General features: G+C 34.6%; 1 protein-coding gene across 1 annotated transcript in view; it reads right to left on the reverse strand.

Annotated features, from left to right (window-relative positions):
• Window positions 1-15,367, reverse strand: part of THSD7A (thrombospondin type 1 domain containing 7A) — a 281,816-nt gene that overhangs the window by 240,207 nt on the left and 26,242 nt on the right. Inside the window, exon 2 of the mRNA XM_068674047.1 lies at window positions 2,106-2,218. The gene's annotated coding sequence lies outside the window, so the exon portion shown is untranslated. The remainder of the gene's footprint in view (window positions 1-2,105; window positions 2,219-15,367) is intronic.

Below are 15,367 nucleotides of genomic sequence, written 5' to 3' on the forward strand. Positions count from 1 at the left end.
ATATTATTGCTCTTAGCATTAAAGATTTCTGGAATAAAGGGGAGAAACAGCCATAACTCTTTTGCTTAAATCACTAATGACTTTCATTAAGGAAAATTTATTAGAATACTTGTTAGAATGCATAATGCAGCATTCGGTATTTCAAAATGTAAACACTCACATGAGCTTGATCTCAGAGAATAATGTTTCTGTTAAAAAAGCTAAAATTTTAATATAAAATTTAAATATATGTGCTCCATTGTACTACTATATTGAAATGAAATGGAAAAGCAGAAGTAGATGCAGCCTTCTGTCCTTTACCAGTCCATGGCTGAATTAGGAAGTCTCATCACAGATGGTAAAGAATATGAAATACAGGGAAGGTCCTCTGGGTTTGCTGTTCACCTGTCTCTTTTCAGCACCACCAAACTCTCATTTCCTCAATTAATACCTGCCAGAATCTGTAAACTGACATCCCTCTACATTATTTAGTTTGACCTTGCTATCATGAAAAAGAACGTGTAATTATGATAATAAACCAATTATTTTTATACAATATAGCAATCAAAAAGACTACTACTCCCTCCCTTTTCTCATGATACTTGAACATTCTGGTTTCATTTCATCTTCCATTGCTAACATGCCATCATTATCATTAACATTTTATTTGGAGTTTTTATTGCTTATTTCCAAAATAAAAAATAATAATGAAAAAAAAAAAAAAAAGGGTTTTAGAATATTCATAACAGTATGGAGAAAGTTTGATTTATGTAGGAAAATAAAAAAGTATCTTAGTGCTTGGAATAATTTACAGGTTTTACTGGTATAAATTTTGAATGACAACACATCTGTCTGTTAGGACAACCAACTGTCAATAATGCAACAGCTACACTATCATATGCATTGCAGATTTTTTACACTTGTATAATAACAGTTTTAAAGATGCTTGATAGGATTTTTTTTTAGTAGTTTTCAGACAATTATGCCATATCTGTCTTCCATGAGACTTTTTTTGCCATCATTTTTATAATTTTCATAGGATTTTGTCCAATAATTCTTATATGAAACCCAATAAACTTAGAGTAATTTTAACTGCTTATAACCCTCTGATTATGAAAATAAAGTGTCCAAGTTATCATGAGGCTAGATCTGCCATGTATGGTAGAAAACCAAATGAATTAAACTGAGTACATAAAAATGACTTGAACTGGTTTTTGCTTACTGAAATATCAGTCATTAAAAAGTGTTACCTTAGGAAGACTACTGACTCTGTTAAAACACTGGCTCCACAAAAAACTCTTGGCTTTGTCCTGAAAGACCATAAAGTGGCAAAAAAAAAAAATCGTGCTATTTTAGAGAAAATAATTTTTCATCTCCTGATTAGAAATGAATCTTTTCAACCTTGGTTGAAAATGATTTATACTCAAACTGATTTATGCTCAAACTACATATACACATACGTCGCTGAAGAAAAGAATCACAGAATCACAGAATTTCTAGGTTGGAAGAGACCTCAAGATCATCGAGTCCAACCTCTGACCTAACACTAACAGTCCTCCACTAAACCTCTAAGTTCAACATCTAAATGTCTTTTAAAGACCTCCAGAGATGGTGACTCTGAAAAAACAGAACAACATTCTTCTGCTGCCATAATTACTTTTTTAGTCAAAGGCAATTTCTCTGAGACAGATTCACTTCTGACAAACTGTGCAGACTCACAATCAATTTTTGACTTGAGATAACCTAAGTGCACAACAGCCAGTTAGCTATTATTGTCTAGGGAACAGTCTTATTTACTCAGACATATTTATAACTGGAACAAAAATATAAAACTAAAACTCTCAACATTTAATTTAGACAAACTGCAGTTTACTGTTATCCTCTTCAGAATCCTGTCAGCTTTCTTAGTCTACCTGTAAGGCTAGACTTACATACCTTATGTAGAATACTGTAACTCTATTCGTAAACTTTGTTAAGAAAAAATAACTACTACTGATTAAAAAAAAAAAAAAGTTTTAAGTTTTCTGTAGGAAGTATCCAAAACTTGTTACGAGAGAGACCATCTAGTATTCTACATGGAATTCCTCCAGGTCTAAAAATTTGTAAATAAAAGAAGCTAAACATACCTTTCTGCTACAGGATTCATTCTCTGCTGCCGAGGAACTTCACGAATGACATGATTCCACTACAGTCATAAAATCTGGACAGACAACCCCTTTGCAGTGAATTTATAAGAAAGCTGTAAATAAGCAGATAAAAGGTCAAAAGGTAAAAATTAAACAAGTTGCCCATACAAGTTGCTCTGATGATTCACTAAGGAGAGGGATGGTGTGTTGTGATGATCTAAACTACGTACAGCAGGCAGTAAATTCAGTATTAATATTTACAAGAGCAGATGACAATAAGTTTATTTTAATGACTCTCCCTGCATTTCCAAGCTTACTTTGCCACACATGACCCTGGATGCTAATTTCCCTGAATGGCCCAATGTTAAATTCTGCATAGCTTTATCATGTCTGGAAGGTCATTCTACACATTTTTTGTGCGTGTGAAAGACTGCTGCCAGGCATCTGTTTTGGACTTTTTTTCCTCCCTTTATTCTATTTATGCCATCTGATCACATTACTTATATCCACCTCAAAGTTCTAATTTAAGAGGACATTTCTCTGAATCATGATTTAGCCTTGCCCATACATTTCCAGATGCATTGAAAGAGACTTCTATTTTCAGTCTGTAGCTATGTTAGCAAATAGAAAAGTTAAACAGTCTGTTACCTGTCAGTGATTACTACACCAAATGATTAAGATTAAATCTTTACAGAGGCTTATTAAAATAAAGAAAAAGTGCAGACAAATAAACAGGGCCAGGCAACCAATTGGTATAAATTTAATATACTAAGTATGGAGCATTGCCACCAAATAATGAACAATGATTCTGCATTCAAACAATGACAAAGTTCACTTGGCTACCAGAAATATGCCAGCTAAACAGAAAAAAAAAACAAAAAAACAAAAAACAAAAAACAAACAAACAAACAAAAAAAAACACACATAACTATAAGTACTATCTTTTACTCCATTTACTCATAACTATCTTTTACTCCATTTACTCTATGTTACTGGTGAGATCTAGTTGCATTTCTTTTGCCAGAGTTTAGGAACACCCTCAGCTTTATTGCTCATGTAACCTCTCTCTTTTTCTCTCTGAACACAGAAGAGCATAACATGTTAACTTAAAAAGAAGGACCATGATGAGGACAACTTTTTCCTTAGTTGCATCCATCTTTGCTATATTGAGAAAACTCAAGCTTTTGCATCCAGCGTTAGGATTATACCTAATCTAATTTGAGATCTTCTATTTTAGTTTGTGCTGTTAAAAAAAAAAAAAAAGAAAAAAAAAATTAATGTCAGAAAATTTACATATAGTCAAAACTTTTTGTTATTAGGTTTTAACATCATCTAGATCTTACTACACAAATCATTCCACATATAATATTTAACATTGTCATTTTATTCTGACTTTTGTAAAAGAACTGCAGTAACAAGATGCAATTGGCTTTTCCTTTGCATCCTCATAGTTCTTTTTTTTTTTCTTCTTTCTTTAAGGTATTGAAGAACCATTTGTTCATCTGTTTCATTATACTTACCCAATGAATGACAATAAAACACACACAGGAGATGTGTGTTTTATCTTAATGAAAATTAACCTCAGAGTAGTCTTACTGATATATACTTATATCAGTATATACTTATATACTTACTGATATAAAGGCTACTTAAATATTCTCAATGATTTTTCCACCAAATTGACAATGTCCTCCTCTCACCCACATTATAATAAAATGCCCACAAGCCCTTACCATATAAAACAGTTTTCACTAGAGGATGGGTTGCCTATTCTTGACATTTCAAAATTAGTGAGTTTACATCTAAGGATTCAGTAACAGTTCACATTATTCAGTAACTGTTTATGGCTTTTTTTTTTTTTTTTTAAATTTGATAAGTGTGAAATAAATATCAACAATTAAAAATTCAGACTCTTGTTCCCTCCTAAGGTCAAAGCAGAAATGTTTTAGATTTCAGCCATAAGGTCACTAAATTCTATTAAGACTCACATGAGAGCATTATTTAAAGAAAATTATCCCTAACAAAAGCAGAGACTTGCATTCCTGTGACTCATAAATGTAACCCTCATGTCTTATGCAACTCCAATGATTTAATGTACCTGACAGTTGGTGTAGATGTTCTTCCCAACCACTCACCCAATAACTAAGCTTTAAATTTTCAAAAAGAAAATGTAGTTCTGAACCTTCCACTAGTAAATAGTGGTGTCACAAATAGAATTCAGAAGAAACACGTATTCAGTAAAAGGCTGACATTTGGTGTCATTTACAAAAGAATCCACAACAGATTGTATGAAGCAAACATACAGACACCTGAAATTAATTGCCAAGAACACAAATCCCTCAACTTGCAAACACAAACCTGAATATTAGAATAATATAAGTATCTTAGTTTCCTATTCTAGTACTCAGAAGATCATGAGGTAAAAACAATGTTTAACAAATGTACTTTGACTACATATGATTCCCTGACCAGTGTATTCATTACATTACTTCATTAGATCACAACACTTGTACCAATAATACCAGGAATTATTAATACCAATAATACCATGAAAATACATTTTTACATTCTGTATTTTCTGTGTAGATCCCTTAAATACATGCAGACTTAGATTATAACGTCTAGAATTTTCACCTTCTGTTCAGTAACATACTGGATCAGGTAACATATTTACAGATAGCTAGGCCCTCTTGACAGAAATTATACTTTTCTAACATACATGTGACCAGACATATGCAAGCGCATTTTTGACAATATGCTTTTTCCTTTTCCTCTTTTGGGCATAACAGTATTAGAAACGTGTTCATTAATAATAATGAATAATGGCATTGGAAGGATTTCTTCAGATTTATTTATACAATCTGTGGCTTCTTGGACCCAAGTAGGCTTTTGTATAAACGTTACTGATACCATATCTAAGCATTTTTAAGTGATGCTGAAACAAAAAATAGTCAATTTTTTTAAACCATTACCAAATATTCTTTGTAGAGATATCTGTTCATCTTAGCAGAGAGAAAATGACAGGGAGCAGGGCAGAAGGGTAGGAAGTTATGTGAATGAGTAAAAGGTAATATTAAAGTGAACACCATGTTACAAGACCTGCAAGGTCCTGATACAATGCTAGTGGAAGCAAACTTGAAAGAAATGAGATTTTGTCTGTGCATGTTCTGTGTTCTTTGCACAGTGGGGAGATTCTATTTCTAGCCTTCATACTGATATTATTTCACCCTCGCCACTCCATAAAGAATTTCCATTTCTATCAGTTACAGCACACTGTACCCTTTGCCTACTTGTTTAAAGAAAATGAATAAAGTACTTTCCCATATGAAAATGAGATCTGCTACCCTTTATTATTATTATTATTTGGAACAGGCAGAAGGGCAAACACTGAGGGACACCAGTGTGAAAATTTACTAACATCACCATCCCAATTACTCGAAGGGCCAACATGGATAAATAAAAAAGGCAATCATCTGTCACAGCATTTACTGAGAGCATTTTAATGAAACTTTCCTTTTTCTCTGCCTTTGCTATACTTACACAGAATGAAGATATGAAATATTTCAATACCTTTTCATGTCCTCACATCATTAAATTTCAGATGACTATCTAGTCTGCTTTGTATCCAATTTTGATGCCACTGGCTCCAGGAAAGAGCAAAAACGCTCCTGTGGGACTTTACCTAATGATTCTTTCACATTTTACTGCAGGGATTGACACAAATGGAAAAATAAAAAATAAAAATAAAAATATATTGGAGATTTTCCTCCATAAACTAACACTCATTGCTTTGCGATTTGAACATAATTTGGAATGCATCAAGAATTTTGACCATAATTTATATTTGCCAACTATATGTTAATTAATTCTAATGACATTAAAATAATCTCCTATTTTGTTGCTACCGTAAGCCAAAATATATAAAAAAATCAATTAATTCCTACTAGATTTTATTTCAAACTACTTATAAAAGGATATTACATGATTAAATTTCATAATAACATTCCACAAGGAGAAAGATCAAAACAAGCTCTTCTATAGACCATGAAAAAAAGTCACTTGAACTCCCTAAAAAATTATTTTTCAAATATAAAATGTTGTGTTCTTGATAATAGCTAAAAAAAAAAAATTGTTTTAAAATGTGTAATAGTAAAAATATTAAATGGGGCACCATAATTTATATTTGGATCTCATTTCGTTGTAGATTCAAGTGATTGAACAGATTAACATGACCCACAACTATTTTTACGTTACTTGATGTTTTTAACATCTAACTAAAGAGATAATGAAGGGTTAAATGTTGACATGTGGCTAAACTGAGCATTAATTAGCAAAGTACATGCATACGCACAGATACAGCTTAATGAAGCATTCTCCTAACAATACTGTGACCATAACAAGAGCTATTTCTCTTTATTATCATAGACCTACAGTTAGACTGCTGCAAATTTTAACCTCAAACATATTACAATTGCAGCCATTTCATGGAAGTCCTGGTAGTCACTGCTGTTCAATTCATGTTTGGTCCTGATAGCACTTTAAAACCAAAACAAGTTGCTGCATATCACCCCTCAGATGAGCATGTACTTCAATGAGCCCTTGATATCAAGCACACAAAAAATAGAAATAAAATAAATTAAAATAAATTCATTGTCACTTTTCTTGTTTTTTGATTGACATGTGTGTACAGGGTTTAATGGTTTTTCTGTGCAGAATTGAAAGTATAAAACCTATGTAAACCTGGAAAACATATGCTCATTAAGTGGTAAACTAAAATATTCCAATCCATTATACCCTGGAAACAGAGTAGGCTTTTTAAACAATGTACAGGGATTTAACTACAGAATTCATTAAAATTAATTCAAGTCATACAGCTAAAATTTACTGCCATTGAAAAAATTATCTTTAAAACAAATCCAATAAAATTTAAGTACAAGCTGTGGTGCCTGAATACTTTAAATATTCTCTGGACATAAAAATTGTTGTGAAGCTACAGCATAAAGCTGAAGGACAAACACAGAGCTCTACAATGTGTGTGTCCAGTAATCACGGCAATACATTATTATGTAAGTTATAAATGTCTAATTACTGGTGTTCTTTTATTTCATTTATTTTGACCACTTAAACTGTCTCTAAAGTGCCTATCTACATTTGCATTTTAATGAATAATAATTGATATTTATTCAGCACATTCTATTTGCATCGCAGAGTTTCATTTAGAGATTAATATTTCTTATTACCTAAAACAAACTATTCATAGATATTCAAGATCTGGGAATTACTAGTGAGTGAGCAAGACACTGTGGGTAGCATTATAATTTGGCCAAGCTGTTGGCTTCAGTTTTAGCTGTCGTGTTGCAGTTACTGTCAGTGGGACACCTGGTCTTTAGGAAGTTATATTGCAGTTCCAGGAAGATGAAAAATTAAAAACACAGCTCACTGAGATGCCTAAAGGAATCAACTTATGCCATTCTTGCTTGAATAAGGTCTGTAAATCACCCAGGAGAAATGAATGGTAATCACTGTTTTCCCACAGTAATACTTATCAGAAAGAAAACATTGATCAAAAATGAAAAATAATAAATAATAATAATAATAATAAATAATTTTACCAAATACCATAAGGCTCATGCAAGTTTGTGAATCAGACTGTCAGGTATATATCATTCATAATTGTGCAAATCCAATGAAGATCAGCAAAAAGATGTAGCATTAATTCCAGATAGTGCTTCCACCTGGGTTAGTTTATTTGATTTCTGGTTTAGACAGTTATAATTCAGTAGGCATTCCAGTGATTTCCTGTGTTTGTCTGGCTCTTTTTTTAGGGTAAAATTAATAAAAAGCAAACTTTACTGCCACAGTAAATATCATTACAAAGTTTGCAGCTGTGAATATTCACAATATAGAGAAATAAATTCACACAAATGCAGAATTGACGTATGGATTTCATATTTATGTCTGGTTCTCTGGCAGATCAGGTTTAAATGTCAGGCTTCTGTGAAGAGACATCCTTTTCTCTAAACACAAACACACTGAAATTAGTCTTCTCATCCATGTGTTTTTCTCAGAAAATTCATATTCCAGCATTTTAGAAAGTACAATTATTAGTACTTTTCCAGAGTCAAAGTATTTTTTGTTCTTTGCTCATATACTTCACTATTTCCTAGGATAATGTCAAACCTAATCTAAAATAAGCACTTTTGCAATGGGTCACCCTAAATCTAAAAGCTGTCCAGTGAAGGCTGCACACCGAACTGAATCTATCTTCAGATTAATCTTTTCTCATACACATAATCTAAAAACAGACATTATGTGGTAGATGCTTCAACTAGTCTCCTAGGCAATACAGCTTAAGGATGAAGTAAATCAATCTCCAAGTAGACATCCAAAATAAATAAAACACACCCTGAAGTGTTTTTTTGTCCTCTCTGGCTGTAACTGGAGTTTACAGTGCCTAACTCAACCATGCACACCTACATGTACACCATAGACAATGAAAACATCTCTCTCCTTATGAAAGATAGTAACAAACATTGTAAACCTTGATAGAAGTAACACAATATTTAAAAACACATGTTGTGAAGACATTCTGCCTTAAGAAGGTTGCAGGCAGAGGAAAGTACCCTAAAGGCTAGAGCCAAAAATGTAATCAAATCAAGATAAGACACTACAAATATTTTTAAGAAACTTGGGAAAGATGAGGAAGGATATTACTATATGATATCCAACAGTATAATCTCTGGGAACAAGGATTATCCAAAAAAGAAAGCTAGGATCAAGCCATGTAATACCTAGTAAGAGAAAATAATGCTCTCAAACAGCTTGCTCTAGATATTTCCTTTAGAGATACGAACAGAAAAATTGCAGTGCTCAGAAGATTGCAGGTCAGATTGAACAAACTCAAAAGCTAGATAAGATATTGGAGCTGATAAGGAGATCCAATACTGTTAAGTATACTATTAAAACAACTCCTAATTTAAAATATATCTTTGTAACTTCGGTCTATTATTACAAACCTAGGTTTTTAACTAAACATGTTTGTTATTTTTTTACCCAACCATCACAGAATCACAGAATCATAGAATTTTTTCCTCATCTTTCATAACTAAGTTCCCCCCCTCCCTGCATCCAGTAAAGGCTGGAGATTCTCCTTAGTCCTCTGTTCTGCATTATATATTTGTAAAAACATTTTTTGTTATCTTTAACGGCAGTAGCCAGATTGAGCTCCAGATGAGCTTTGGCCTTTCTAATTTTGTCCCTGCACAGCCTCGCAACATCCTTATAGTCCTCCCTAGTGGCCTGCCCACTTTTCCAAAGATTATAAACCCTCTTTTTTCTCCTAAGCTCAAGCCACAATTCTCTGTTCAGCCAGGCCAGTCTTCTTCCCCACCAGCTCGTCTTTGGGCACGTGGGGACAGACTGCTCCTGCGCCATTAAGATTTCCCTCTTGAAGAGCGCCCAGCCTTCCTGGACTCCTCTGCCCTTCAGAACCACCTCCCAAGGGACTCTACCAACCAGTGTCCTGAGCAGCTCAAAGTCAGCCCTCCTGAAGTCCAATACAGTGGTTTTACTGGTCCCCTTCCTGGCCTTGCCAAGAATAGTGAACTCCACCATTTCGTGGTCACTCTGCCCAAGACAGCTCCTGACAATCACATCCTCCACCAGTCCTTCTCTGTTTGTGAAGAGAAGGTCTAGCGGGGCGCCACCCCTGGTAGGCTCACTAACCAGCTGTGTCAGGAAGCTATCTTCCACGCTCTCCAGAAACCTCCTAGACTGCTTTCTCTGGGATGTGTTGTGTTTCCAGGATATGTCAGGGAAGTTGAAGTCCCCCACGAGAACAAGCGCTGAAGATTTCGCAACTTCTGTCAGCTGCCTGTAGAACTCCTCATCAGTCTCCTCATCCTGGTTTGGCGGTCTATAACAGAACCCAACCAGGACGCTAGCCTTGTTGGCCCCGCCGATCCTAACCCTAAGGGACTCGACATTGTCATTCCCAGCCTCGAGTTCTACAACATCGAAAGACTCGTTCACCTCCTTTGCAAGGGCTGCCAGGTCCTGGCGTTTCCCTCGAGTGGGCTCGGTGCCGGAAAAATGAGCCCTGCCTGTCCGATCCCCCGCTCTGCTGCAGAACGCATCTTCCCCAGAGCTGATTGCCTCTCGATGATTCAGATGCGTCATTCCATCAAAGTGCAACTCAAGAAAGGATCATCGACATCTACTACCCAAGAGATTGCGCTGAGCTCCTACAACCTGCCTGGCAATCCACTCTGCTAAAGCAAGGTTAAACAAGAAGAGCTATTGTGCTGTGGCTAACTTGGTCAGTATAAGCCTGTTACATTTGGCAAGAAGTATCATAACAGTGAAGGGAGCCTACATCACAGGCCCATTTTTCACCTGCTTAAAGCTTTTTTGTTGTTGTCTGCAACCTGTATGTTTTTCTGGAACTTTCTCTCTTACCTTGCTTGCAGTTTTCCATACTCAACATTTAGTCCAATGAAGAGGCTGAAAATCAAGGAGGTACTGACTTAAAAATATTCACAATGTTTAAGACAGAGGTTACAACACAATTATGCTTTTTATTTTATTTTATTTTTTTTGAGAGAGAGAGTGAATTAAAATGAGACAAAAGAAGTAAGATCACAGGATCGCAGAACCCAGCGGATTTAAAGAATAAATGTAATCATTGCATAGTATGAAATGGTCTCTGAATTACAAAAAATTTGGAACCTTTTATAAAATTATTACAGTGATACATTGGAGTGTTTCTGATTCAAAATATCAGAGCACTAATATTGAGTGACATCTTTGCCCTTATTCATCTTAATAAATGATTGCGGCATGGAGATACATAGTTCCCCACAGCTTTACACAGTGGTTCTAGGAAAGCATTATGACTGCGAGGGAGTTTTTAGGATGAGCCTGCAGCAACTTTTTAGATATGCAGATAACTTCGCTAACACCAGAAAACATGAACATATGATACAGATGATGATGTATGGTCACTTGAAGAGAAATAGGACTTAAGATTAGTAAAGACAAGCCAAATATACCCTTGTAAGCTGACAAAAAGAATGGTCTTAAGCTAGCCAGCTGAACTTGATAACCATGAATACCAATGATTCTGAACATTTAGATGCAAAAGAGCATTAAGCCTGAAAACACTGATGAAGAAAAACATCTTATCACATTTTAGGCTGTTAGCAGTTACTAAGAAAGACTGATTTCAGACATACAAGGCTTATTGTTTTCTATGAAAGTGGGACATGATCACTTTCCTCCAAAGGAAAAATGCATTTGAAAAACATTAAAATAAAAATAACTAACTAAATGCCACAGGGCTAAAACGAATACAAGCTAGGAAGTATAAACAGAGATGCAGATACAAAGAAAACTGGCCAGGCCTCAATGGGCATGGCAATGTCTACATCCACTAAGTTAACTTAAACATCCTATAGGAGTCTGCCTGTGTAAAATCAATATTAAAAACAAACTGATAAAGACCAAGGGCTATTATTGGAAAAAGTACACATATACAGGATACCAAATGACACTTGAGTGACTTAAGAATGGCCAGGAGCTCTAAGCGCCCAGAAATCTGGCAGGAACTAGAGGAACACTGAAGATGTCTGAAGCAGAAAAGGGGAGTAGTACTGAAAAGACAGAAAATAATCAACCAACATGAAGATAGACAAATTTATGATCATGTGCAGTTCCAATTAAATGCATTTGTGTTTAAAACATGAAGTACTGAAGTCTAGTCTAGAACAGCACTGGACAGAGAAATTATCTTTATCAAAATCTTATTTGACTGTTTTCAGGAAAGCATAAGAAATAGCAGAAACCATTACTTTGAGTTTCCAGATACTGCAGACTTTCTCGTGTTTTGTAATTTTTTTTATTTGAAGTTTTGCATATTGTGATGCCTGTTTTGTTGATTGATATTGCTCAAAAACTCTGAGGATTGAAGAACATTAATTAATCCTCATTTAAACAGTTTTTCTTTGTGCTTCATTGTACTTTCTAAGTTGTTACTTGGAAATTCATGCAGCAGAGGCTTGTTCTAGGTAGCACTGAATGGAGAGTTATGATGGCCTGAAGACCTAAGTGAGGAAAGGTTGGTAGTACAAGTCATACCTTCCCTCCAACTCCCACCCAAACTGGCTGAAGAAAGAGGCAGAGGAGGGTTTGAAATAAATAAATCAGATCCATCAAAAGAGCTAATTGCAACTTATATGTTGCTCTAGGCAGCCATTTCTGCTTACGTCACAATTCTAATAAACATACACAAAATGGTTGGGCTGTTTATCAGAAAATGTCAGGATTCTTCAGGATATACGGTCATTTCTATCCATCTCTCAAATACAAACTTGCTACATAAATTGACAAATCCAAGTGAACATTTAGGCCAGATACTAGCAGAGTTTGTAAAGATTCTATTTAAAAGAGTCATAAATCTTTACATATTGTTATATTCTTTATATAAAAGTAAATAAAATACAAAACTTTTGCATTGTATAGCTCAAAAACCAGCTACAGCAGTTTGATGTACATCTGGTAGCTGGTTAGTATGGGATATGCAAAAGAAAACAATTACAAAAAGTGTTGATCAAGGGTCATTTGGCTTTATTGTTCTAGAAATGACTGCTGAAGTTACTAAAAATTGTGACAGCACCCTGCAATCTGTGTAAATGCTAAAGCCAAATAAATAGCTATGAGACACTGGTGAATGTTTTTTCTAGCAAAGCAAAACGCTACAAAAAGACACTGCAAGAACATTTTTTTTATTTTTTATTTTATTTTTTTTTAATTTCTAAAATTGTCTTGTAATTCCTGGAGCCAGATGAGCCAAGACAGGGTGCAAATAAAGCCCAAATCATACCTAATGTCACTGTGATTGACCACTCCAGGGGAAAAGAAAAAAGAACAACCCTTCAGCAGATAGAGATGGTGTGTTATCTGAGCTTCACAGCAAAAGCCCTTCTGAAGCATGATTAGGACACATGATACACACTCATCACAGAGTGTGTCAAGTCCTATATCCTATACATCCACCTCAGTGCACCTTTCCTAGAGATAAATGATTTCTAATTCACTGAAAAGGAATCCTTTACCACAGAGACTGGATAGGCTGAAAATACTGAGCATGTACGTTTCTTTGCAACACAACCAGGACTTCCAAGCTACTTCTTTATTTAATATCAGGAACCCCAGCCAAATATTTCATTGCACCTAACAGATACAGGTCTGTATGTATATTATATCTAACATATGCTTAGATAAATACATATACACAAATGTGAATATTGTTTGTAAGTAATTTTTACCTTCACCTTGCATATTTAAAAAGGTCAAGTCTTCAGCCTTGATCTGGAAATAAACATTCCATAAAATCCATAGAAGACTGACCAGAATGTCTCCCAGAGGGTGTCTAAGGTTCCCAAGAGCCTATTCTAGTCCTGTTTGAACATCGTTGCTCTCAATTTTATTTGAAACTGAAAGTTTGCCCTTTTTCTATGAAAGCTACACATATGTCCCCAAAGGGACATTTTTTTCCCAGTACTGTCAGGTAAGCAGACTGCAGCGAAACTTGAGAAGGAAGGTGTGCTCCCAAAATGTGGTAGATAGATTGTTCCATTGGGATTATCAGCATTTTCAGTGCAGAGCCAGCTCAAAGCTCATGCTTGTTTTAATTGAGAATTGAGAAGACAAAAGTGTAGGCCTGTGGTAGTAAGTACATACAATATCCCTGGAAATAATGAAGTCTCAGAAAATATTTAGCAATTTCAAGTAAATAAAAAGTAGGCATTTCGTGACAACAGTCACGTAATGCTTCACATTCTTAGATTAGGAACTTCCGTAAGAAATATTATGTAAAGGGACAGATGTATATAACATTAAAGCACAACAAAAAAATAAATCTAAAAATACATGTTTACATCTAAAACTATGTAGTACTGGCATAGTATTAGGGGAAAAAAAAAGGCAACAACAACAAAAGTAGCTTGAAAGACTCATATTATTACTCCAAAATTTGGGTCAGAGAATGCTACCATCTCCAATAGATCCACAATTTTTAGTTTCTTTAACTTCCAATTCCAGCAATAGAGGTTCCAACCAACATCAACTTAAAATGCAAAGAATTAGAATGTATTTTTTATTTTGTCAGAGTGTAAATTCAGGCCAAAGGTCGTCATTTTCCCTCCCTAGGGAAGGTTTAGTAATGCTTATTGTCCCATTTTACCAAATTTAGCCCACAGCAATTTGCTTCTATTATGGTGCATACCTAATATTGCTCACATATTCAGCCTAGATTATTTACTTTACTGGAACTCCTTTCAAGAATTAACTGATTAATATGAGCACACAGTCTTAACTGTGGCTACAGAATTAACATACTCACCAAAACAAATTCTCCTAGCAAGAGATTTTGTTGTTGTTGTTGGGCATACAAAGGCCTTTAAAACAATTCACCACACATTAAAAAAAGAATAAAACAATGATAATTTTCATCACACACCTTCGTGATTTTAGGAAAGGAGTGAATAATATTAGACTATTATTCTCAATAAAAGAATATATGCTAACAGAGCATACTAAACAATTTCTGATCTCTACTGCATCCATGCAATCCTGCTGAGTGCACTGAAGCTGACTGAACAACCCCAGATGTACAGTTTGGCTCATGGAGGTTATTCGCACTGCTAACTGAGATATATAACTCTGGCTTGCACCCTAGAGGAATCTACCTCCATTAAAAATTAGGGCTTTAGCTATTAACATACGGCTTGAAGTAAATGTGAGATGTAGGAGAGGTAAATAGCTCCCAAAACCACTCTGAAAAAAAAAACAATTATTTGAAGTTTGCTATAATCAGAGAAAACAAAAACTACTAGCCAATGTGGACTTAAACAGGACTGTACAATAATTTTGTGGTGAAATGGAACTTCAAATGAAAACATTAACTTAAATGCCAGGACAGAATTTTGGGCTTTTATCTACTTTTTCTTTTATTTCACATGAATAACTGTAATTTCTATTCTTAACTCCTATACTAGTAATTTCTAACACCATAAAGTGACACACATCATGTTTCCACAAATAGTTCAGAGATAATGGAAAATAAATTTTATTTACAGATAACAATTCATTAATCTCTTATAAGATAGGAATCTTGCATTCATGCAAATAATCTAAAAGACAGAAACAGTAAATTCCGTCTTGTGAAATGTAATATAGAAATATGGTATTAATTTGTCACAGGA

Source organism: Anas acuta, chromosome 2, assembly GCF_963932015.1.
Source record: "Anas acuta chromosome 2, bAnaAcu1.1, whole genome shotgun sequence".
Taxonomy (NCBI): domain Eukaryota; kingdom Metazoa; phylum Chordata; class Aves; order Anseriformes; family Anatidae; genus Anas; species Anas acuta.